The 25,632-nt window shown below is 44.7% G+C and overlaps 3 long non-coding RNA genes across 3 annotated transcripts in view; 1 reads left to right on the top strand and 2 right to left on the bottom strand.

The window, feature by feature from the left end:
- The window catches only part of LOC115287917, a 59,870-nt gene extending 45,329 nt beyond the window's left edge, over nucleotides 1-14,541 (bottom strand). Inside the window, exon 1 of the long non-coding RNA XR_003906717.1 lies at nucleotides 14,504-14,541. This is a non-coding gene — a long non-coding RNA (uncharacterized LOC115287917). The remainder of the gene's footprint in view (nucleotides 1-14,503) is intronic.
- Nucleotides 1,200-12,577, bottom strand: LOC115287916. Its single transcript, XR_003906715.1, has 2 exons — nucleotides 12,464-12,577; nucleotides 1,200-1,670 (listed from the first exon to the last, which is right to left on the bottom strand). It is a non-coding gene; the product is annotated as an uncharacterized LOC115287916 (long non-coding RNA).
- On the top strand, nucleotides 12,744-15,665 carry LOC115287914. Its single transcript, XR_003906712.1, has 3 exons — nucleotides 12,744-13,111; nucleotides 13,650-13,740; nucleotides 15,273-15,665. It is a non-coding gene; the product is annotated as an uncharacterized LOC115287914 (long non-coding RNA).
- The last annotated feature ends 9,967 nt before the right edge of the window (nucleotides 15,666-25,632 follow it).

The following is a 25,632-nucleotide window of genomic DNA, read 5'->3' as shown; positions in this document are numbered from 1 at the left end:
ATAAGATAAAGTTAACTAACCCCTCCTCATCTTCTATGAAGGCAGCATTGGGTCAAGTGGAGATATTTACCAAAAAAATTTGTTTTTAATTGAGATGAACTTAGGGGTGCCTAGGTGGCTCAGTCAGTTAAGCACTCGACTCCTGATTTGGGCTCAGGTCATGATCTCATAGTTTGTGGGATCAAGCCCCATATGGGGCTCTGTGCTGACAGTGCAGAGCCTGCTTGGGATTCTCTCTCTCTCTCTCTCTCTCTCTCTCTCCTTCTCTCTCAAAATAATTAAACACTAAAAAAATAAAAGGACTTGGCACAGCTGACCCTAAAGAATCTCAACCAGTATTCTCTGGAGGAGAAAGCAAGAGCCACTTGACTTTGTGGGAAGGGTTCTTTGCTTTCTTTGAATCCCAAGGTAGATTTATTAGGCACAGAGGGACACAGTAGAACAGGGTCAAGTTCCAACTCTATCCAGCCTTGTGCTGTGTTGTTCTGTCTCCCAAAGCTTCTCTAAGCCCCAGAGGGAGAAAGGAGTACACGAAAAGGGCAAAGCAACATGGTGGCCATGTGGAGGGTCCTCATGCAGCAGACATGTCAAGAACAGCATGGCCCCACATCCCTGGAATGGGTATGTCTTGCTCACAGGATCACAGGCTGTCCAGAAAGCCTTCTGTGGGTCCAGCCAGGGGGTCTTCTCAGCGCTACGAAATGAAACCATTGTGTTGTTCTGTAGAACTGTTGGAATTCATACAAAAGAACTCATACAAACGCAGGAGTTAACTATCACCCTCCCCTGCTTCTAGCTAGGACAGCCTAACCTTGAAGGAACAAAATAAGAATATTCTCTATATCAGCTTAAAAATATCCTCATAAACCACTTGTCAGGAAAATGGTACAAAGGGTCTGAGTAGATCATTGGTCTGACTGATATATAAGGTGATTTCAGAAAAATAACTGTAATGTCATTGCTGATGGCCTTGTGCAAGTGGAGAGAAGGGCTTGGAGGCACGTCCACCATGTCCTGTCCAGGGAAGGGGAGACAACAGTGGTGTAGGGCTTCCCCAGGTCTCTGGGGAACCGATGCCAGCTCTCCTGCAGAGCACCTCCTGGTTGTACCACAGGGTTTCACACAGAGCCTGCAGGGCCTGAAGATTTCTGCTTCACAATCTTCTTTGTAAATATAACCAATGGCTTTGTAAACATAACTCTGAAGGGATGGTGTTTATAGGACTTTCTTTAAAAATCCTTCAAGGATATATCAACAACTATCGAGCAGAGAAAATTTTAGAGAGTCAACTTGCTTTGTTCACAAGGTATCTTCTCACCAGTGGGTTTGATCTGCATTTGTATAGCCGGGGGCCCCTTCTCCATTCAGGGCAAAAGTCTCAGAAAACTGTAGGGAAAAATCTTACAGCAAAATAATCCTGTGCTATTTTCAAAAGCAGATTATCTTAGGAATGCCGTATCTTTGAGGTTGCCCTACAGTGAAATACACAATCCAGGCTCTTTGAGAGGGAAGATCTTGCTATAAATGAACAGGTCCTCTGCCAGATCTATTTACTGAGTAATCTTGTTTCGCCACGCGGATGTGTGAGCATCTCAATCAGGAATGGCAGGGACAGCTTACTCATCTCTGTAGTCCCCACACCTGGCGCTGGGCCTAACACATAGTAGGCACTAGAAGGAAACAGATGAATGAATAAATGGACATGGCAATTAATAGGGATGACAAAGGTCCTGCCAACCTCCCAGGATGACCGTGAATGTCAGCAAGCAGGGCAAGGCTACATTCATCATAGTGTCTTCCAGGCAACCCCTCTCAAAGCCTTAGCAGACCCACCCCTCCCATTTGAATTCAGTTCTGTATCACGACATACACATGGATGGAGTCTGTCTTTGTTCAGAGACTCAACGTTTTTGGAGGGCAAAAACTGGTGATGTTTATCTCTGTGTCCTCATGCCAGGTACAGATGCTCAAGGGTATTGCCAAGAGTGCACCCCTGAAAACACCTCTCTGAGCCCTGATCCTGGTGGTCAATCCTTCAGCCCCTTGGAATCCAGAGAAGCCATGGAAACTGACTTGTCCCTGAGCAACAGGGTAAAAAATTAAGTTAACTGTCTTCATTAGGAAATGTCAGATGCATGAAGGAGAAAATGTGGAGCATGAACAGTGGGTCCAAGGAGCATGTATAATGAGGCCCTAGAGTTGGGGAAGGGGGGGCTGATGCCATGGAATTGCAACACCACAGAAGATGAAGCTGATCATCTTAAAGCAAGGGCAGAGGGAACCGGGCCGCAAGCACCCAGACTTCTTAGCATCATTAATGCCTATTTCCTTCAACTGCTAAAGAGCTCTGTGTTCCCTGGCACTTAGCAGAGGAGTTTGTCAAGATGAGAAAGCCACTCGGAAACATTTTACATCTTCCACACAATTGGCTCCTTCACAATATAACTCTGGCAGAAGCAGAGGCACGCAAGCACTTCCCAGGCACCGTGAGAAGTTTGTACCCAGATCCTGACACTGGTTGCCAAGTTCTCTACATCACCGTAGTTTCCACAAAAGGAAGATGGTAGCAGGGATACCCTGGGACCTTCATCAGAGCAGGAGATACTTAAATATATTGTTCACCATCAACAGGAAAAGGTATTTCCAGTCTCATCAGATCTTTCTCAAAAAACAAACAAACAAACAAACAGAAAAAAAAAAAACACCTTTCTCGTTCTCAAAGCCTTAGCGAGTGTGTGGCCAAATGCAGGCATCCCAGGGCTGGTTAATCCACTTATATCAGCAGCCCTCCCTTCTTCATCCATGATAGACTGTACTTACAGTAGCAACATGCCTCGGAATCCTTCTCAATGCACGTTTCAGGCCATCATTCCAATCAATCGATACTCATGATTGAGATTTGCTGTTGTTTTTCTAGATACTACTGAGCCAACCTCCCAATGTGCAGTTACTTTTTCCTGCCCCTTTTACTGGTAACAGAAGCTTAGCTTACTTCAAAGTACCATGCACCCTCCACCCTTGGGGTGCCTGGGTGACTCAGTGGGTTAAGCATGCAACTTCAGCTCAGATCATGATCTTGTGGCCCGTGAGTTAGAGCCCCCCCTCTCCCAACCCCCCGTCAGGCTCTGTGCTGACAGCTCAGAGTCTGGAGGCTGCTTCTGATTCTGGGTCTCCAGCTCTCTCTGCCCCTCCCCCACCTCAAAAATAAATCAACATTAAAAAAATAAAAATAAAATAATTCCCCCCTTATCTTGGGAAGCAGGCATGTGAGCTAGGTCTGGCTGGTCAGAACATTGGATCCCTTCAGCCACAAATGTTGCACTGGGGGTGCTCACAGGTTCTAACCTGGTCCAAGGACATTCAGTCTCAGGACTTGGACCAGAACCATCAGGAAAAGGGAATATTTCTTCCATGGGCACCTGAGCTCATGAAACGATAATCCCTCAGCAACAGGGAGAAAATCTACCCAAATGTCAGAGATTATCACAAATGAGCAAAAGAGGGCACTTAAGTCCCTGTGAATCATGATATCATTTATTTCTCTGTCTTCTGATGCATCTGTTTTGTTTGCAACTTTCTTTTCTTATTTTTTTAAATTTGTTTTTCAGTGTATGATTTATTTTAAGAGAGACAGAGGCAGAGGAGGAGGGGTAGAGAGAGAGGGGGAGAGAATTAGAGAATCCCAAGCAGGTTCCACACTGTCAGCACAATGCCCGAAGCTGGGCTGAAACTCACGAAACCATGAGATCATGACCCGAGCTGAAACTGAGAGTCAGACGCTTAACCAAGTGAGTCACCCGGGAACTCCTGTTTGCAACTTTCAAGTATACAATGCAGTGTTATTAACTATAGTCACTAAGCTGGACGTTACCGGCCTAGGACTTACTTATTTTATAATTGAAAGTTTGTACCTCTCGACCACCTTCACGCATTTTACCATACTCCACCCACCCCAGGGTTTTGAGAAAACATCTTCTGATGTGTCTCAACCTTATCTATGTCTGTCTGCACTTAGATACTAGGTGGCTTGAGCTGCATTTCTGTCGCTTGTAACTGAAATAGCTCCAATGGGTATAATTACCCACTTCAACAGGATGCTGTTCTTGGCTAGCAATGGACTCCAGCAGGAGTCAGATAATATAAAATTGGCAGGATCTACCCCACATGAGATAAGTCAAGATACTTTTGTAAGAGGCCAAGACCAGGTACTCCCCACATCTGGAAAGTTGGAGCCCAGCTCATGCACTTTGTCCATGGAAGAAGTAGTCATAAAAGGGAAGTTAACAAAGCAGAGACTCTGCAGATGGAGGACATTGGCCACTGGTCCCTCAGAGCAGCCCAGGAGTGCCATTCTTGGGCTCAACCAAGTCTTCAAGAACTAGCAAGCCTGGCCCTGGGACTTTTATTTGTCAACTCAATGTCCACAGACACAAGTTGGAAAACAATCCCAAGACCTAACCATCCACAGTGTAGATCTGAACTACTTTCCCCAGCCCACTCTTTGAACCTCTTCCAGAAAGTCCCCAGGTCAGCTCTTCCTTAACCTTCCACATTTCCTTCTACACCAACCTTCAGTGCCATCTTCTTGCACCACCGGGGCTCCCCTGTATCTATAATTCACCCTCTTCACTCTGATTCTATAATCGCAGGCTTTGGGATCCCCTTCATTGGTGAAAAGTTCCCACTGAGCTTATCTGGATCCTTAAAAAGGACCTGGACCCAAGTCCATACTTTCTAATTCATTCGATCTACATATGAAAGCATATTGGGATTGCTCTGGGTATCAGGGCTGCTTGCAGATACGGTTGAGTTTCCTTCTGAATCTTTGCTCCCTATTATTATAGAGGCCATCATAATACTGCCAACATTTTCCCTGTTAGTGCGACGTTAAGGGTTAAAATATTAATCAGGAATAATCATGTATGCATTATTCATAATTCAGACATCCTGGGTGTTATGCCAAGAAAATACACATATTTCAAATGTTAAATCCCTGCTCTTTTCCAGAGAGCTCACATTTCAGCGATCATACCAAAGGGGACATTTGGGCTCATTTCTCAGCATGTGGCAACAGAAACTAAGAGCGCAATTTAGCTCCCACTGTTAATAACAGATGCCCCCTTCCGGATGCTTTGTCAAAGCTCTTAACAAACACATGTGCCCTGCTCACTCTTTGGCTCTGTAGTCCTTCTGGCTCTCACAAGAATGCATTTCCTGCCTAGAGAAAACACATCAGCAAGAGAGACTTCAGCATTTCTATAAACCAAAACAACTCCAACTAATCCCATGGAGAGTCGTTTCCCTCAACAGCTTTCAAGGAGCCTCTGGAAATTGATTAATTGTTAGGCACTAGTTTCCAGCAGGACATAAGCCATTTAAAAAGGACCAATTATAGCCTTTTCCTGTACTTGGAAACTGCTTTCTCGGGCAAGAACAATTATGACACCATTTTTAGTGACAATGAGCCTCTCATCCAATTCAAGGTATCTTCTTTGTCTCCTTCTAAACGCCCTAATGGCTACTTGGAAGAAATCCTCCTTCTTTCTTTCTATCCTCTATCACCACTTCACCCCCTTCACTCCAGTCTAAAAGAGTGCTGCTTGCCAGGTGCTTTGAGCTGGGTATTGTCTGTTGATACTTGTCACTATCTCCATGATGCTAAGTTCTCCCATATGGCACAGAGGCAGGTCACAAACCATATGTCTCAGACTCTCTTGCCACTATTGGTCCTTTTTCCAGCCTTCCAATGAGAAGCAATCCCGAAGGATCTGGAAGATGGAAAGAAGCAGAAGCTCTCATCGCTCTGACAGCAGCTAGGCCCTATGCCATGGCAGACACCAAGCAGGAGTCTCTGCAGCAGCTTCTAGAAACTCTCCTGTGAATCATGCCTTTCCGTGAGGAACAGCTGAGATTATCAGCAACTGTCTCTTGTGCTCACATCTCCCAAACGCACTGAGATCTGCCTATGGTCATGAGTCGGGGGCAATGCAAGGTTGTGGAAGTAGAACTTGAGGACACCACACTCCTTTATACGTGAAATGCCCAGGGAAGGGCACTGTGGTGAACCCATACAGAGAAGGCTGACTTTCCAGACAGGAGTGGAAGGGCCTCTTCTGCAGAGAAGGAAAGCTCTGCACAGGGCGGAGGTTTGCTATTCCAGCTTCATCAGCGCTCGTACAAGCATCCCACTGTGGCTCTCAGGTCTTGCTCTTCGTCAGGCAGCACTCTAACTTCTCCATAAGGAATGTGGTCAGGCTATAATGCCAACTTGAATTATGACAGCACAACCCGTAGCTTCAAACCGTGCCTAGGAAGAGAGAGAGTCAGAGGTGCAGGTCTGCCCTGATTCCTGAGCCATAACCTATGGTTTGGCTACATGATGGAAGGTTTCTGGAAGAGGTGGGCTCAAGGAAGTGGTGGCAATGAGCTCTGAGGAACGAGTTAGAGAAACGGACCTGTCAGAAAGAGCAGAGTCTGGACATACCTCTATTCCATTCAACTCTTTACCAAAGGGCACCTTTTGCAGAAGTTGTCTTAATAACCAAGCAGAGAGGAGATCAAACCTGGACAAGTCAGTTCCTTTCCCCAGCTCCCCCTGCTCCTGAGCCATGTGGCCAGGACACTGATTGAAGTTATGCATCAGTTCAACAGCACCAATCTCTGCTGGTTATTACGATCGTCAAATACTCCACCTGCCAAAATGGGAGATGGAAACTAGGTTTGCAATATGGCGTCATTTCCTAGAGGACCAGCCAGACACCTGGTGGCAGTTAGATTATATTGAGCCCCTTTTAATAGAGGGTCAGCAACTTGTCTTCACTGGAATAGACTTGCTCTGGATTTGGATTCTTCTTCTTTGTCCCCGATGCTTCTGCTGGACTACCATCCCTGCACTTACTGAATGCCTTTGTTATTATCATAATGTTGCTTCCACATACATTGCTTCTTGCAAAAAAACTCATTTCAGCAGAATGAGTAAGGCAATGGACTTGAGCCCTTGGCATTCACTGTTCTTACCATTTTCCCATTATGCAGAAACAGCTGACCTTCTAGAAAATTGCAGTGGTCTGTTAAAAACTCAGTTATGGCATCACCTCAAAGACACTGCCGTGCAGAGTCAGGAAGCAATACAATAAAATGCAGCATATGCTGTGAACCAGAAACCTATGAAGGACTCCTCCTCTGACAGCCAACATGTAAATGCGGAAGATCTAAGATCAAAGTAGGAGTAGCCACCCCCACCGTTACTCCTATAGCCAACTTGCAAAATTTTTCTTCACATCTCCATAACTTTGGTGTCCACTGACTTCAGTGTGTTCGTTCCCAAGACAGCCATGTGTTCACAGGAGGGAAGCAACAAGCATGCCATTGAACTTGAACTTGAGATGGCTACCTGGCCATTCTGAGTTCCTCCTTCCATGAATCCAACAGACAAGGGAGAGGGTTACCACACCAACCATAATGATATCTCCTGATTATCAGAGATAGAACTTCTGTTAAACAATGGGGCACAGAGAAGTTTATGCCAAGACCCCAGAGTATTCTCTGGGGAGCCATCAGGTGATTCTATGCCCAATGGCAAAAGTTACTGAAAAACCACAACTCAAGGCAGTGAGTACCACCAAGTACAGACTCTTTAAGAGCAGAGATTCAAGTCATCCACCAGGTAAGGAACTATGAGCAGCTAAAGAGCTGGCTAGAAGGAAGTCAAGGAAGGCAAAGGGAATTTGGAATGGATGGTGGAAAAAATAAATTACAAATACCAACCGTGGTCTCACATCACATGAACAGGGGTTGCAATACCTATGAATTTTCTCTCCCACCTACGATGCCCTTGTTATTTTACATGTGTTGTGATGCATGTTTAACTTTATAGTCTAATCTTTAAATGAGAAGACATTAAGGGAGAATTGTGACCGACTGGGTGGACCATGAGCATCTCACAGAGCCTGGTGTGCTGTGATAGCTTGGCCTTTGCTTCTCCTACTTCATGGAAAGAATGAGATCATGTTTGTTGTACAAGAGATGGTTGAGTTGTTATTGTGTAAAAGTATGATATTTCTGTTGTCCTTGTTCTTTAAACATTTTAATCTGAGTTTGGGTGTGTTTGTGGGTTCTCAGGAGGCAAAGAGGGGGTCTGTGCTGGATGACATCAGTGGGATTCAGCAAGGACCTTGTCTCTTAACCTCTACCCTGCAGTACCAGGCCTCCATGTCTGAAAACAACACTTTTCAAATTCTCTTCCAATACTGCTCCCCTTACAACTGTCAAGGAGAGGCACCCTTGCAACACTGGGAAGGCAAAATTGAGACAAGGTAAATGGGATTTGACTATAGGCAGATGTGAGGTCTTGTCATCAGCTCCCAAATAACCCTGAATACACAACATGACTTCCTTATCTCTAGCATTTAGTGAGAATGTAGAAAATACTTCTTCAGGGTGCCTACGTGGCTCAGTTGGTTGAGCATTGACTTTGGCTCAGGTCATGATCTCACAGCTTATGGGTTTGAGCCCCACATTGGGCTGACTGTTCACAGCTCACAGCCTGGAGCCTGCTTTGGATTCTGTGTCTCCCCCTCTCTCTGCCCCTCCCATGCTCATGCTCTTGCTCTCTCTCTCTCTCCCTCTCTCTCTCTCTCTCTCTCTCTCTCTCTCTCTGTTTCTCAATAATAAATAAATGTTAAAAAAATTTTTAAAGAAAATACTTTTTGACTAGATGGACAAATAAATAATGAGATGGATATATAATAGAGGGATGGATAAATGGGTGGATGTTTGAATGGATTCATAAAAGGAAGTGGAGGCAGAAAAGGATACCATATCTTTCAAGGAATATGGTATTTGAAGAAAAATTTGAATAAAAATCAGCATAGATGCATCAGTTGATGGTTTGGGCTTTGTTTTAACTATAAATGAGAGAGCTTCTAAAGTAAAAAGAACATTCAAACTCAAAAGAGAAATCAAAAAAGGGGAAAAATTGAGATGTGCTAGAGAGGATGGTGAGAACTATCAATTTAATTCTCAGACTACACGAGAAAATGTGAGCTCCACAGGGAAAGGCAGATTTAACAAAGAAAGACCAGAGCCTCCAAGAAAAACAGAGATTTGGGATTTGGGGTGAGATCCGCCTACTGACCTTTTAATATACCATCACTGTTATATTTTTAATGTTTTTTAAGTTTATCTATTTTGAGAGAGAGAGAGCAGGGGAGGGACAGAGAGAGGGAGATAGAATACCAAGCAGACTTTGCTCCATCAGCACAGAGCCATAGGTGGGACCCAATCCCATGAACCATGAGATCATGACCTAAGCCAAAACGAAGGGTCAGAAGCTTAACCAACTGAGCCATGCAGGCACCCCCACCATTACTATTTTAGATGCATTTTCAGTGTTGACATGAAACACTAGGAAAAGAGACTTGAGATCTATAGAAGAAAAAACTGTTTAGCCAGCAAAGACCATCAAAGGCACAAGTAGGGGCCGATGCCCACCAGAAGCATTTGTACAGCCACTAGATGGCCAGATCTGGAAAATACTATGAAAAGGATCTTTGGCCTGGTTGGGAGCTGCATATGAATTCTCAAACCCTTGCCCAACAATTTCTACCTGGCTTTCTCCCCTCCCAGAGCCAATCTGGTATGTACACCAGGCACGGACACAGAGGCGCCCCTGCAGGAACACTTTAGATATGCTGACAGCTAGTAGAAGAGCTATTTTAAGGTGAGGAGTTGGCCCAGCCCAACACCCCTCAATTCACAGCACATAAGTAGGTGCTCCCTCTGCATATGCAGGAGGGAGCTGATAGAAGAGTGTCTGCTAAATAAAGCAGCCTAATTAATAAAGCAACTGTCAAGTGCCTGCAATGCTAATTTCATCTCGTTGGTTTCTCACACGAGACCCGCATAGGCAACTGTGTCGCCAAAAGTAAAGTCGTTTCTAAATTATCTCTTAAGAGGAAGATGAGCGCACAAACCAGTGAGACGAGGGAGACGTTGGAAGTTGAAACGGTATCTGAAATTCAGAGATTGTGCCTCTCATCTGTGTTTTTCAAAGATGATCTCAGCCCCACATCGCCCCCTGAGGCTGGCAGACAGCAGTGGGAAGTGACAACTCCCTGCCCCTTGCAGGAAACCCTTCTGCAAATTGCATTCAGATTCAAATTCAAAGATGTCCTGCTGAATGAACCCTCCAGCAGAGCCAGAGATTAACCGCCTAACAGCGCTCTTACTTTCTTTGAACTCGCTGGGTCTCTGGATTTCCAGCCAATAATTCTAAGACCTCAAAGGAAAAGGTGAACCTGGCATAAATTCTGGTTTCAGACCAGCTCCAGGTCTCAATCCCAGCTCGATTGCTTTTCAGCTGTGTGGGCTTAGGCAAATTGCCGGTGTCTCTGAGCGCCCATGCCTTGTTCATAAAGCAGGAACCGCAATGGTTTGGGGAGAGTTTATGCAAAGATTAAGTGAGACACTCTGGGTCAAGTTATGAATCTGTCACATAGCAGACTGTCACAGAAATGTTACTTTATCCGCTCTCTAACCTTAAGTCATTGGGAATTTGAAATCCAAAGGTCTATTTATTGTGTTTCCCCCTAGTACTAGCATTTCTTCATTCTTAAAACATAGCTTGTTTTGTTTTTGTTGTTGTTGTTGTTGTTGTTGTTGTTTTTAGAGAGAGAGAGAGCATGCAAGCAGGAGAGAGGCTCAGGGTGGAGCTCAGTGCAAGGCTTGATCACACAACCCTGAGATCATGACTTGAGCCAAAATCAGGAGTCAGATGCTCAACTGACTGAGCAACCCAGGCACCCCAAAGTTTCTTCATTCTTGGCATCTGTAAAGTGTTGTGATCAATGACTGTGGGTGTTATGCCCAGATTTTAATATCACCCCCAAAAACCAGAGACTACTAGGGAGACCGAATCACGCATGCAAAAGCAAAGGGCAGTTTTATTACGGGCTTAGGCTGGCAGAGCCTAAGCTTGGGCTCACAGATTTTACCAACGCAGCGGATCCATGCTGAGAGTCCCGAACATGGTGAGGCAGGGCCTTTTATGAGTTTGGGAAGGGGGAGTTACAGGAAATTGTGACATAGGTACAGGGGTCCAATCATTATTATACAATATTATTGACAGCTGGTCTAACCATTCACATTGCCTAGAGTATTTGTTACTTTTGGCGGGACCCAATCACAACATTTAGAGTATTGACCAATCACAGAGTGGGCCCAGCACCCTCGCATAGGGCATGACTAGTCTTAGCCTCCATCTTTAGGCCTGCCCTTAGAAATGTTAAGTGTGTTAGCTGGCCTTTCCTGATTGGGTGTTACAAGGGTGGTCCCTTCTGCCTTGGGCAATGTGTGCCCTTCTATTGTTTCATGGAGTCAGTTTCAGACCTGCATCCTTACATGGGCTCATTCATTCATTTAGCGAACATTAACTGAGCACCAAAGGTGTGCCAAGCGAAGTGACTTATGCCATGGCTCTAGAGATAAGTAAGATATATGTCCCGCCCTCCGAGTCCATGTCACATCTTTATCTAGGCCGAGCAGAAAAGTTAAATAGCTTTGTTATTATCATAAGAGCCACTTGGGGCCCTTTCATCTCTGAACTTGTGACTATTAGTGTTGTCAGCTAGTTGGCCTCTGGCCCCTGGGACAGGCCACATCCCGGATTCAAACGCAGTCATTGAACATCACCTAGCAGACTGACGAATGCCTTTTCACCAAACTGATAACTAAACAGAAGGTGTTTATGGCACACATTTTACACAGGTTTTCGACATGCCATGTCTACGGTCACTGAGCAATGTTATTGTGTGATACTGGCAGAAACGCGAGAGTGTTTTCTTTTCATCTACTGCTGAATGACTCATTCATTTGTTCCCCAGTCAACAAGCATCTCTTGAGCACCTATTATGTGCTAGACACTATGGCCAGAGCTATGAAGACAGAAAACAGATCGATGGTCCTTGTGCATGAGGATCTCACAGTCTAACAAAGCAGATAGTCAGATGCAGACATGGGTGGTGCACAGGGGAGGGCCACTCAAAGAGGCCTTGTGGTGACAGTGAGGGGAGCCAAGTTTGGGATACAGACCACACTATAAGATGAAAGGATCTTCAAGTATATAAACCAAGAAGCATAAAACAGGACAACACTTTGGAATGAATCGGTGTGGCTGCTTCAGAGACTGAACGTAGAGGTGTGACCAAAGAAAGGTAAGGCAGAGAAGTAGACATAAGAGAAACCACTTACTTCCTCTGACAGCCCAGATGTGTGCCTAAATGGTAGTTAAAACAAGGAAAAGCTATGTCATTCCTTTACACATATGGCCCATGAATAAAAGACTTGGATGAGCATAGGGGGTGAGCCCTAGCCTACCCTCATGCTTGGGCTCCACCCTACAGTGTTGGCAGAGGGCTATTGCCTACCCTGTGAACTCAGCTTAAATCCAAGAAATGTGTAATACCTTTGTCATCCATGGTCTTCCCATGGATAGTTCACCTGGACCAGCTCTTTCCTGGACCACAATGGTCCCTTCTACACCTGCCAACCCATGGCTAATATCTAGTCTTTGGGTCTCTCTCCTGGAGTTGCTAACTCTGGGCTCAGGGGCACCCAGCACCTTTTTTGTTGGTCTGACTGTCATCTGGACTGTCATCACGAGCTTTGTGATGCCACAGTGCAAACCTGCCCAGCTTCAAGGAGAGACATAGGGTAGGGGAAAGTTCAGGGGACTTTCTGGATCTCCAAGAAAGACAGACTTTTTGGATCTCTGTCTGGGGACAGAGTCTGGCTCTCCCATGCACTGTCCAGGTGGTGTCCATGTGAGACGAGGGAGGACCTCGTTTTCCTGATAGGTCATGCGGGGATGCTGATGCTTTCCCAGAGGGCGTGTTGGGAGATGCCATCACCTCACAAGCTCCTTGAGACAGGACTTTGTCCTCCTTTCTGCCATCATTCGAACCCCTAATAATTACCTGACAGATGGAAAACAATCATGAAATATTTAGGAATAACTGAATAATTGGATGCAAAGTGCCTGACAGAGCAGAGGGGATGCTCTCACTTGGACTCTCCCCCGGGACCACTGTGTTCTCATCAGAGCCGAGAGATGGTGAGACCTCCCTTCCCAAAAGGCCCACCCAGCCACTCTAACAGAAAACCTTTGGGGCAGCTGGGTGGCCCAGTCAGTTAAGCGGGTCTGATTTCAGCTCAGGTCATGATCTCACAGTTCGTGGGTTCGAGCCCATGTCAGGTTCTGTGCTGACAGCTAGCTCAGAGCCTGGAGACTGTCTTCAGATTCTGTGTCTCCCTCTCTCTGACCCTCCCCTGCTCGCTTGCGCTCTCTCACTCTTTCTCTCTCTCTCTCTCTCAAAAATAAACAAAACATTAAAAAAAGAAAAGAAAACCTTTAACCAGCGCTAAGTGTAGCAGACAGATTAAGCGCACACATCAGAAACAACAACCCCTCGGCCACCAGCAGGACTTGACCCTGCGCCCACATCTGGCTGTATCCTTCAGACAAAGTTTTAAGTCTGTGTTTAGCAGTTACATGAAATTGTGTCAGGTGAGTGAATGAGTGATTAAATTTAGCCAGGGAAACAGGATTTCATTTCCATTAAAAAATTAATCACGCATTGCACTTGTCACAGACGTTCACGTACACTTACGAGGCAGATGGGGGACTACTGTCGATGCCTTCTTGGACTGCCATGGAGATTGAGGCTCAAAGAGGTCACACAGGTGAGCGTAGAGCCCGCCACAGAATGCAGCCTGTTCCCAGGGTTCGCCCATCCCTCCCTGTGCACTGAGCTGCCCCCACCCAGCACCCCTGCGGTAATCTAGGCATCAATCTAAGCATTGTCTAATTTGAGCCCATCAAGAAAGAGAATAGCATTATTCTAGGGTCAGTAGTTCCACATATTATGTAGATACCGCTTTTCCCTTTCCCCCTTTAAAAGCCACGACAGGATGGTTTCCTGCCTGCTGAACATAGTAGCTCTCTGTTCAACAGGGACTCTTCTGCAGAAAAGAACAAATATTTAAGATGGGATATTTTTTTCCCTTAGTGCAGAGCTAAGTGGAGGATAAGGATGCACTGTAATCTTCCTCATTCATATGCGAGGAGAAGAGCCAGAATCTATATTCTTGTAAACCTAGAAGAGTCAGATAACTGACTTTTCTTAATCCAGGGGCTCAAATTTCAACCAAATGTAACTTCTCCATCTTGCAAGACCCATGTGGCAATCCAAAAGTATTATTACAGGGGCACCTGTGTGGCTCAATCTGTTAGGCATCTGACTTCAGCTCAGGTCTTACCATCTGTGAGTTCAAGCCCCACGTTAGGCTCAGAGCCTGGAGCCTGCTTCAGATTCTGTGTCTCCCTCTCTCTCCACCCCTCCCCAGCTCATACTCACTCTCTCCCAAAAACAAATAAACATTTAAAAAAGAAACAAAAGTGTTATTATGGGATGTAGAAACAGGACACAGTACAGATTATACTTACATGGCCAGTGAATGGATACCACTTCATTATGAATCCAGTGTGACAAGAATTTATTTCCCCCTGGAGAAATGGATGAGTGACACCAATACCACTGTGACTCAGGGGAGACTGGATGCACCCTGATGTCACAGAAGGAAACACGGGCATAAAAAATCTAGTATAAACATTCGGGGCCAAGACTGAAGTGAAGGCATAAAGGTTACCGTTGACAATGCGGATATAAAAATATCAATCTGCAATATAATTATAAATAAAACGGCTGTTAACTTTTACAATGCCTATATATATTTATGTAATGTCAAAGCTTACACACCACCAATCTTTATATCAACTTTTATATTGGCATTCTGAGAAAAAGTCCATATTTCCTGGTGCATTTTTTGTAAAATAATAGAGAGGCTGTGGTCATAACCATCCTTCAAATGCACATATCACACCTCTGCGTGTGTAAATGGTGCATGTGTTGTGTACATAGGCATAAATAACTCACTGGAGACCCCAGATATGGCCAGAGCAGCATCGCCAGGTTGACCGTTAGCAGAAATAGCGTGAAAATATCATCACAGCATCCACAAGCTTCACCCCGCCCCCAATTTGCAAATGTGGAAAAAGAGAACCAGATGCCCTAAGCACTTCCCATAGCATCAGGGGGCACAGAGAATGTCTGGCCCTGCACCAAGGAGGCTGAGTTGAAGTCCAGACTTACCACTAGCCAGTCTGGCAATCTTGAAGCAAATCAAACATTCACTTACGCCTCTGTTCACAACAGATATTTCAGTGTATGTGGAAGATTAAATCCAAAATCATGGGAGAGATGTTTTGAGATGCTCATCCAGAAATTATGCATCAGGATAAAGGCTGTCCCACTCAAAGAAGTAACCTGACAAAGTGGCTCAGTGATTCCAAGGATGAAATTGTCACTATCACTTGAAGACTTCATGGGTCACAGACGTCCTAAAGGGCACTTCTCTGCAAGGGAAGCAATCCCAGCTCTATAGCCATGGGGTTGGGTATAAATTCTGAGTCCATCACTCACCAGCTGTGTGACTACAAGCCAGTCCCTTAGCCTCTCTGAGACACCACATCATCATCTACAAAATAAGATCAGCAAAATCCACATAATGACATTGTGAGGAATAAAAATCCATGAGTAGCGCAATGACTCCAGTGTAGTAAAGGACTTGTTCTCCTCTTACTTCCCATCTGAGTTCATTTATGCACTAGAAAAAAGCCTCATCTGTCCAACACATCAGCCATCGTGTGAGGATATCATGACATAACACACTTGAAGACATTTTGACTATCTCATTTATCCCACATGCAGTCTCTGGGGTTTTTATACGAAAGATACTGTTGTCAAGAGCTGGTAAATGTGTTGGGAAGACATCATAATCAATATCATGCTATCACGGAAGAAGGAGGAAACTCTTCTCTGCCCTCTTCCTTTTCTAACCTCGGGCCACAAAGAAGGCCCCGTATATGCCTTCTTCCTACATAGCGAAGTGCTGGAAAAGGCATTCCACCTGATCTGTCCTCACTCTGATTTGCTCTCCTCCATTGGTAGAAAAGTAACTATGAAAACATGGCTTTTTGAGAAGACTTCTTCAGCAGGTCCATGACAAGGAAATGGAGCCAAGAGGCAGGGGCAGGCCTGCCTCCTCCCCCAGCTTCGGGCCCAGCACACAAGCTGAGTGACAAGAGGGCACGTCTACAGGACAAATCCAGGTGTGGCAACACAAAGCACAGGAGGGGCCACTCAGATGTGTATGAGAAGGCTGAGGGGGGACCCCTGCCTGTCTTGGTCACCACTTCTGTCTCAGGGCATGGATCCTGGACTCACGGTCAGACAACCCTGCCCAGTGGTGAGACTCACAGTCTCTACCTGCATCCAAATTCTAGCTCCATCTCTCCTTAGTGATCAATGGGCTGGATTTGGGTCAGGTTGTGGAAACCACATCTTGCCTCAGACCTAGACTCTGTTCTCCAAAGCTAGGCCTGACCTGAGCTTTGCCTTCAGATTCCTGGGTCAGCCCAGGTTTAAAAAGCTGCATGTCAGGGTGCCTGGGGAGGGGGGTGCTCAGTCCATTAAGTGTGCAACTTCAGCTCAGGTCATGATCTTGTGGTTCATGAGTTGAAGCCCCGTGTTGGGCTCTGTGCTGACAGCTTGGAGCCTGGAATCTGCTTTGGATTCTGCATCTCCTTCTCTCTCTGTCCATGCTCTGACTCTCAAAAACAAATAAACATTAAAAAGTTTTCAAACCAAACCTTGAAACACTTTCCAGGGTAAAGGCTACCATAAGATAAGCCCTCACCACACCCCAGCACACAATCAATTTAATTTCCTCGTACAAGAAATACATACATACAAGGTACCTGATACATACATGGTCAACATCTCAGCAAGTTTCCATGGGGAAAAAAATTCCCTGATGGCGTTTTCCCATTACTTAGGATTGCTCAATCACTTACGCCTAATGAAAACATCACTTCAGTAGAGACGGTATAGGCAGGAAGCCTTACAACTAAAACAAGTGATGGTCACACATCCTCTTCCCTTGTCCCAGCCATGGGCTCATCCTAAGGCGCCCATGTGCACACAAGCATGCACACACACATATAAACACTCCATGGGGACAAGAGCCCAGTCTCACCACCTGAGGAAAACCTGGCGGCAGTGAGATGCTCTGGAGAATCATTACTCATGTCATGATGAACAACAATGATAGTGCAGCTGAACACGTAATACATTCTAGTTTTCACCAAGACTTTGTTCTTTTGGAGCAGTTCACAACAAAACTGGGAGGGAGCAAGAAAGGCTTCCCTTACTCCCCCTGCCCCCACACAGACATAGCCTCCCCCATTATCAATATCTACCACCAGACCGTACATTTTTTACAGCAGACAGGCCTGGGTGGACACATCAACATCAAAGTCCATAGTTTGCATTCAGGTTCACTCTTGGTGCTGCTCATCCTACAGCTCTGGACAGATGTATGAAAACACATAGCCATCATTATAGTGCCATGTGTATATTCACCGCCCCCAAAGTTTTCTGCTCTCCACCTAGTCATCTCACCCCACTTATCCTCCACTTCCCTTTATTTATCTTGTATTCTACTTTAAAATATGTATGAATTCAAATAGGTCACATTAGAAGGTTTGAAGATGGCAGAAGTCCCCGCAGACAGATTTCCTATATTTGCATCCATTGAGATTCATTCAAGCAAAGAAAATAGAGGGTTTGGGGGCCTTAGTGTGTTTGGAAGAGACGTTGAGTCTTTCCTATGAGCCTACACCTTGTGGGCAAGGCAGCGTGGCAGAGGGCCATGGGCAATGCCACCCCAAGCACAGGCCCCCAGTTCCTGACTTTCAGAGCGCTCCTCTTCTCAAAGCCAGCATCTGGAGCACTCCCGTGTTCTCTTCCTCTGGACCTAGAAACACAGCCCACTTTCTCCCCTAGGTCGTAATTGCTAGAATGAGAATAGAGAAGACATCGCAACCTTCACTCTCTGCCCATGGGGGTCTCCATCCCCCAGCCTGCTGAGACCAACCTGAAAATCTCCCAACTTCTGGCCCCCCTTGCTGTTTCCAAAACCCAACTAGAATGCTAAACATTAAGAGAAAGTAGGTTCTAAAAATCACCAATAGGGATGAAAACTTGGGACTTCTGCCTTCTGCTTCCACCTTGGAGGGAAGGTCTTATTAATCTTCCCATTCTTCAGTCCCATCTTCACAGTGGACCATGCAGTCTTCTCAATCACTATGATCTAAGCTGAAGTTGTCAGTGTCAACTATTTATCATCTACCCTGTGGCAAACAGTGTCCTGGAATTTTATAAATGTTATCTAGTCCTTGTGACAATGTTGTGAAGAAAACATTATTACTTCAATTTAACAGATAAGGAAACCGAGGCCCAGGGACATAAAGGGACTTGCCCCAGATCACCAGGCAACATAGTTCAACTTGACACTCTACTCGGCTTTCCTGCCCAAAGACAGGGTCAGGGCCCTGGATGAGCTCTTGGTTCAAGTTTCTCTCTCAGGCAGCCCTAGCTTGGGTGACACCCATGCCATTGAGACTCTGTCCCACTCAGGAATGTTAACTTCAGACATAGCTTTGTGGAGTCATGCTATGGCCCCATCCAGAGGTAGCCAAGGCCGCTGAGCCCAACTATCCTGACTCAGCCCCTTCCAAAGGCTTTGAGTTGATTAGTCCAGACTAAAAACGTTCAATCATTCATCTCCCAGTTCCTGTAGCTCCTTAACTGAAGTACAAAGACAAGAAGACTTTCTCTATCCCCTTCACAGCACAGCTCTCAGGTTCAAACAGGCTCCAACAGGCATGTGGAAACTATTGAAAGTATAATGCAACAGACTATTAAATTGGGAGTTTCAGAGGAGATGGCAACATACAATAGATACCAGATTCCAAAATCGAGGCATAATACAGACATCTGTGTGACATTTCGAATATGATAATGGGAACCAGCTAAATGATCAATCATCAGTGAAGATATTAAAACACAGAATAAATATTAAGAGATTTTCTTTCCTAGAAATACCATACACTCCTGGATATTTACTCAAACACAAAAGCACTAGTCCAAAAAGATATATGCACCCCTATGTATTTAGCACCATTATTTACAATAGCCAACATATGGAAGCAACTCAAGTGTCCATCAATAGGTGGATGGATAGATGGATGGATGGATAAAGAAGATGTGACAAGTACATATATAAATATGTGCATATGTATACACACCCATGCACACGTGCACACACATATGCACATACACATGGAATGTGCTTGGAATATTACTTGGCCATAAAAAGTAATATTGGAATATTACTTGACTATAAAAAATATAGGATCTTGCCATCTGTGACAACACAGATGGACCTAGAGGACATTATGCTAAGTGAAATAAGTCAGACAGAGAGAAGAAACTTACCGTATGATTTCACTGGTATGTATAATCTAAAAATCAAAACAAATGAATGAACAAACAAAGCAGAATCAGACCTAGAAATACAGAGAACAAACTGATGGTTGACAAAGGGAATGGAAGAAGGTGGGGAAAAACAGATGGAGAGTTGGAGACACCCGAGTTTCCAGTTATGGAATGACTAAGTCATGGGAACTAAAGATACAGCATAGGGAATACAGTCAATGACATTGTAATATCACTGTATGGTAGCTACATTTGTGGTGAGCACAGCATAGCATGTAGATTTATCTAAATTCTACGTGGTACACGGGAAACTAATGTAACATTGTGTGTCAACTATACTTCACTTCAATTTTTTTTTTTAAAGAGAAAAGAAAGCAATTTATTTTTTGAGGAAATATTCCTTTAGAGATAGTCACTAGGAGCTGGGAGGATCCACCACCCCTATAGGAGAGAGATGGAGGGGTGCTACCCACTGACCCCAGCTGGGGAGAAGCTTTGATATGCACTCTGCACAGAGGGGAGCACAACAATTTCACCCCACTCCCTGCACAAGAAAGCCAAAGCTGTGGTGACAGAATTCAGTCCTATGTCTGGGAATTAAGTGCAGATCAAAAAGCAGATCAAAGCAAGGGAAGCCTGCAGGCTGCAGATGAACTTGGGATAGACATGTTGACCTAGGGTTGTCCTACACCCATCCCGCCAGGGTGGGGGCCTCAGCCTGGAGACTTGGGAGGACTAATGGGCAGAAGCAGAAGCTAAGGAGTGAATGGGCCTTCCTCTTCAAAGAGAAGGACTTCGCATGAAAGAGGGCCCAGTAGGGAGACAGCAGAGCATCCTTAAAAGTACCCATGAGAGTGCCGTGAGCTATGCCTCTGTTTCCCTAACTGTCAAACAGCAATAAAATAGTGCCTGCTTCACTGGGTTGCTGTGAAAATTACGCAAGCTGGTACAGGTCCAGGGCAGAGAACAAAGGTCTGCAACACAGAGCGCCTCCAAGACTTTCCCTTCTGTTACTAGTACATAGGTTGTGAAAAAGAGAGTAGAACGAGCACCCCCACCACCGCCAGTGAAGTCCTCTGCCCATTCATTGCTCCTAAGTGGCAAGTGGTGGCCAGTCCACTTCCTCCCACCAAAGCCCCTGATCCTTGGAGAGAGGATGGATGGTGAAGACACCTTCTCATGTATAGAAGACAGCCCTGCACTCCTCATGAACTGAGCTTGTTCTGAATATGAGATGATTCTGTACCCCAATCACCAGATGACACTGAAATCAAGCCCAACCCTTGGGTCTATCCGCTTCTCCATGTGAAGGCAGGAGACAAGGCAGTGCCAGGAGCATACACCCCCAGGAGAGTCTGCAGGTCCCCACACCTGCTGTGGGGAGGCTGAGGACAGGGATCCGTGCCCTCTTAGCTTAGCTCTAAAGTTTTGCCTTAGACTCTCTCTCAAAAGCACCTCTTAACCTTGATTTTATGAGCTTCACAGCTGAAAGCAAAAACCTCATTATAATGGTGTAATGATTATAATAATAACACTTTGAAATTATTATTTTGTTATTTATATTATCAGCTTAACCCAGTAGAACATGTCACAAATGATGAAGCCCTTGCATATGTGTTAGCAAATCCCATAGCTGCACGGAGAAATCGCAGGACCAGCAGAGATAGCTGGGTAATGGCCACAGTTTATAGATGTGGAAATATACCTATACACAGGCAGACCCTTAAAGTCACATGACTTGCCTAAGGCGAGCAGTGGTACTAGCTGAACAGGACAGGAATTGAAGTTCAATGGCACAGAGTCCAAGATACACTCTCCAGTAAGCACGGGGATGCTTTAGTTCCAGGCTGGACCACTGCAGGACCCAGAGGTACTGAGCCCCAGGAGTGCAGGAAACTGTTCTGTGATATGTAGGGATTTACACATAATAGACACTCAACAGACCCTTTTGGAATGAATGAATGAATGAATGAATGAATGAATGAATGAATGAATGAAGTCATACACCCATGATGCCTTCAGATTGGGGAATGATCCACCCAAAGTAAATCTTCGATGATGTAACAAACACATCACACCTCCACCTGTGTAGTCCATAAAGACCCATTTCACATCCTTTTAAAATGATTTTTTAAAAAAGGAAAAAGAAAAAGATAGGAATGTCTGGGTGGCTCAGTCAGTTAGGCATCTGACCTTGGCTCAGGTGACGATCCTGTAGTTCACAGGTGTAAGCCCCTCATTGGGCTCTGTGCTGACAGCTTAGCTGTGGGAGTCTCTCTGTCTCTGCCCCTCTCTAGCTCATGTTCTGTCTCTCCCCCTCAAAAATAAACATTAAAACTATTTTTTATTTAAAATAATAAAAAACCATTTCCTGGATCAAATGTGGCTCATTCAGAATTTTATATGCATGTTCATGGCTTTTAAAAATTTCTCATGAGTTGGGGCACCTGGGTGGCTCAGTCAGTTGAGCATCTCTCAACGTAGGCTTAGGTCATGATCTCACAGTTCACAAGATAGATCCCCACCTCGGGCTCTGCACTGTCAGCACAGAGCCCGCTTGGAATTCTCTCTCTCTCTCCCTTTGCCCTTCCCTTACTCATATACACATGCATGTGCATGCATGTGTTTTCTCTCTCTCTTTCTCTCAAAATAAATAAAAATAAAAACGGGGGGGGAAACTTTATCATGAGTTACTTTGCAGCCCTTCCCTTCCACAGCCCCCTTCAGAAAAGAAAGGATTTGGATATTGGTTCCCAAATTCACTGCCCCAGTTTTCTGCTCAATGCTCCATAAATTCAATTCCTGGTAAAAGGAAAGGAAAGGAAAGGAAAGGAAAGGAAAGGAAAGGAAAGGAAAGGAAAGGAAAGGAAAGGAAAGGAAAGGAAAGGAAAGGAAAGGGAAGGGAAGGGAAGGGAAGGGAAGGAAAGGGAAGGAAAGGGAAGGAAAGGGAAGGAAAGGAAAGGAAAGGGAAGGAAAGGGAAGGAAAGGGAAGGAAAGGGAAGGAAAGGAAAGGGAAGACAAACTGGCCAAGAGTGAATCCTTGCCAGCATGAGCATGGGCCACGAAGCAGCCTGCTGCAGGCACAAAATTTCTGTGTGTCCTACTGTTTTATCTTTTCATAATCCATGCAGATTTCACATTTCAGTGCCTGATGTCTCCATTTGTTTAATATAAAAATAATTAAAGAAAATACTTAGCAGTTAAATTACTTGACTTTCTCTGCCCTCACCCCAGAAAAAATCAAATCAAACCGAATCTCCGAGATGATGTTCTCACACCATGTCCATTACCAGAAGGGTGTGGCCCCCAAATGCATGTAGCACAAATTTAGGGAGCCACGCCCACCTTCAAGCATGACCCCAACCTCCACTATGCTCTGAATTCTCAGCGCCCAGCCTCATCTCTCATCCCTCCTGGCTTTAGACACCACAGTTGAACCAAATCAAGTTTCTCACACCTCCCTGAACACCAACTTGTGAGGACTGTCAACCACAAATATTCCACAGAACTGGGTGGCAGGGCACTGGGACCATAGGGCTGAACTCAGAGGATATTTACTACTGATCCCATCCAAAAGTCCCCTCCTCATCTAAATGGTTCCACTATCATACTTAATCTTCAGTTTACATAGCGATAATAGACTCCCAGTGGCTCTGTGCCTTCTCTGAGAAAGGACTGGGGGCCTCTGGAAGCTTCCAGTCCCCTGCCATCAGGGGTCAGCCTGCACCTGCTGCCTGGGCCCCTGATGTGAACCTGAGTCGCCATACCTTGCATCCTGCAAGCCTTCCTGATATTTACATTTGAGCCCTATCAATGCAAAAATGAGTATTTTGCATTATCATTCATTGTTTTCATTATAAAAGTAGTATGTGCTGACTGTAGGACATTTAAAAAATACAAGAGTATGACAATCACTTACTGTCCCAACCACACAGACACAATTAACATTTTGGTACTTTCCCCCCCAGACTTTCTTCTGCATATAAATTTTACTAAGCCTTAATCATAAGGTAAGTATATTTTATACACTGCCTTCTTTTAGTGCCACTTTAGAGTATTAGTATTTTCCCATGGTAGGAACTCCTAATTATTTCTGAACACAAACAACTCTCATTTCTAAACCCAAAATGGGAGTGAGCAAAAAGTATTGCTAAGTACTAAGATGGTCAAACAAATTTTCATGGCGGCCAAGGAAACCTAGAAAAGAATTCCTTAAGTGAGTCCCTCTCTCTGCCTCCAGGAAGTTTCCTGGCATGGGTCATCTTAGCACTAAGATGACTTTCATCCCCTGAAGGTCACCCCTGGCCATTCCTGAAGCATAGAACAAGTTTTCCTTCTACTTTTCTTATAGGTTTCGGAGCCCAGGTACTAATTATTTAAGCAGCTGTATTGATTTGTTCTGAGCCTTTGAGCTTGCATGGGTTTCTTCGACTGCAGAGACTCCCAAAGAACCCATAATATGCTCAAAATATACTTCAAGCCTGCCCAGGCCATTTTCAGCAAAATCTCACGTTAACAATGACTGCTCAGCTTGGATTCCCTGGGAAATAAGAATCGTTTTTTTCCTATTGTACAGAAGTTATTATTTCCCACGATGCAGTTGAAAGATCTTGGGGTTAAGACTCAAGAAGCCATGGGTAGAACCTTCTTTGCTGTTGTCTGATCTCAGTTAAATCCAAACAAGAGAGGCAACAGAGAGAAAGAGACGATGATGATAATGATGATGATTATGATGGCAGCGGCCATGAAAACCTGTCAATGTCTGTAGCCAAAACGACCAGGAACACACCTGTGGTTGACCAAAGCAGGGCTTACTGACTCATTGCAACAAGGGAGAATGCACACCAAAGGGCATCTCAGGAAGAAGATGGTAAAAAGGATTCATAATAAGTTTTGCGCTTTTGTTAGGAGATTCAGAGAAGGGTCTGAGATGGAGGGACTGGGCTTTAACTGGAAACTTTCAGGAAGAAAGGGGAATCCTATACTTCATTAACTTGACAGTTCTGATTCATAAGGTGAAAAGAACAAATTGAAGGTTATTTGTAAACTAGCTACAGTCATTTGTGATAGTCAGCATGGGGGATGTTCTGTTGTTTTTGTGGTTTGGACCATGTTCTGTTTCTGGCTGTATTCAGATGTGGTTATGAAGCGATTTTGTTTGCATCTTGCTCAGTCATGGTCACAGAGTGCTCTTGTCTGCTCTTGGTGTCCTGTGACATTGTTTATGTTCACAGGACAACACCTAGACTTAGCTATGCATTCTAGGGCAGCTCCTGTCTTTTTGATACCTTATTAATGAGTTGCTGTTATTGTATTTATATCAAAACAGAGAAACTGAGGCTTAGGTGAGCTAAGAAATCTGCTTAGGTTTGCACAGCTGGAGTGATAGGAGCCAAACCCAGATCTGACTCCAAAGCCCAATGTGCTCAGTACTCACACTAAACTTGGTCCCCATGCAGTGATCATTTCTGTTACATTTTATTTCTGAATAGGTAACACATGTAAATTAAATTACCTTTTAAACAGGTAATACATTACATACATGTAATTTCAGATTATATGAAAAATTCAAGATGTATGACAACCGACTACAGAGTGCAAGAAGGTATTTGCAAATAATATACCCATCTAAGGGGCTAGTATCCAAAGTATATAAATAACTTACAGAACTCAACACCGAAAAGACAAATAATCCAACTCAAAACATGCAAAGGACCTGAATAGACATTTTTCCAAAGAAGACATACAAATGGCCAACAGACACCTGAAAAGATGCTCAACATTACTAATTCATCAGGCAAATGCAAATCAAAACCATAAGGAGACATCACTTCACGCCTGTTGGAATCACTAGAATCAAAGACACAAGCAATATCAAGTGTTGCCAAGGATGTGGAGAAAAAGGAACAGTCAAGCACTGTTGATTGGAATGCACACTGGTGCAGTCACTGTGAAAAACAGTATGGAGGTTCCTCAAAAAATTAAAAATAAGGGGTGCCTGGGTGGGTCAGTTGGTTAAGCATCCAACTTCAGCTCAGGTCATGATCTCACTGTTGGTGAGTTCGAGTCTCACGCTGAGCTCTGTGCTGACAGCTCAGAGCCTGGAGCCTGCTTTGGATTCTGTGTCTCCCTTTCTTTCTGCCCCTCCCCTCCCTCTATCTCTCTCTCAAAAATA

The sequence above is a fragment of the Suricata suricatta genome, chromosome 3, assembly GCF_006229205.1.
Source record: "Suricata suricatta isolate VVHF042 chromosome 3, meerkat_22Aug2017_6uvM2_HiC, whole genome shotgun sequence".
NCBI lineage: Eukaryota > Metazoa > Chordata > Mammalia > Carnivora > Herpestidae > Suricata > Suricata suricatta.
Note: the sequence above shows the minus strand (reverse complement) of the source record. Positions and strands in the feature narration are given on the sequence as shown.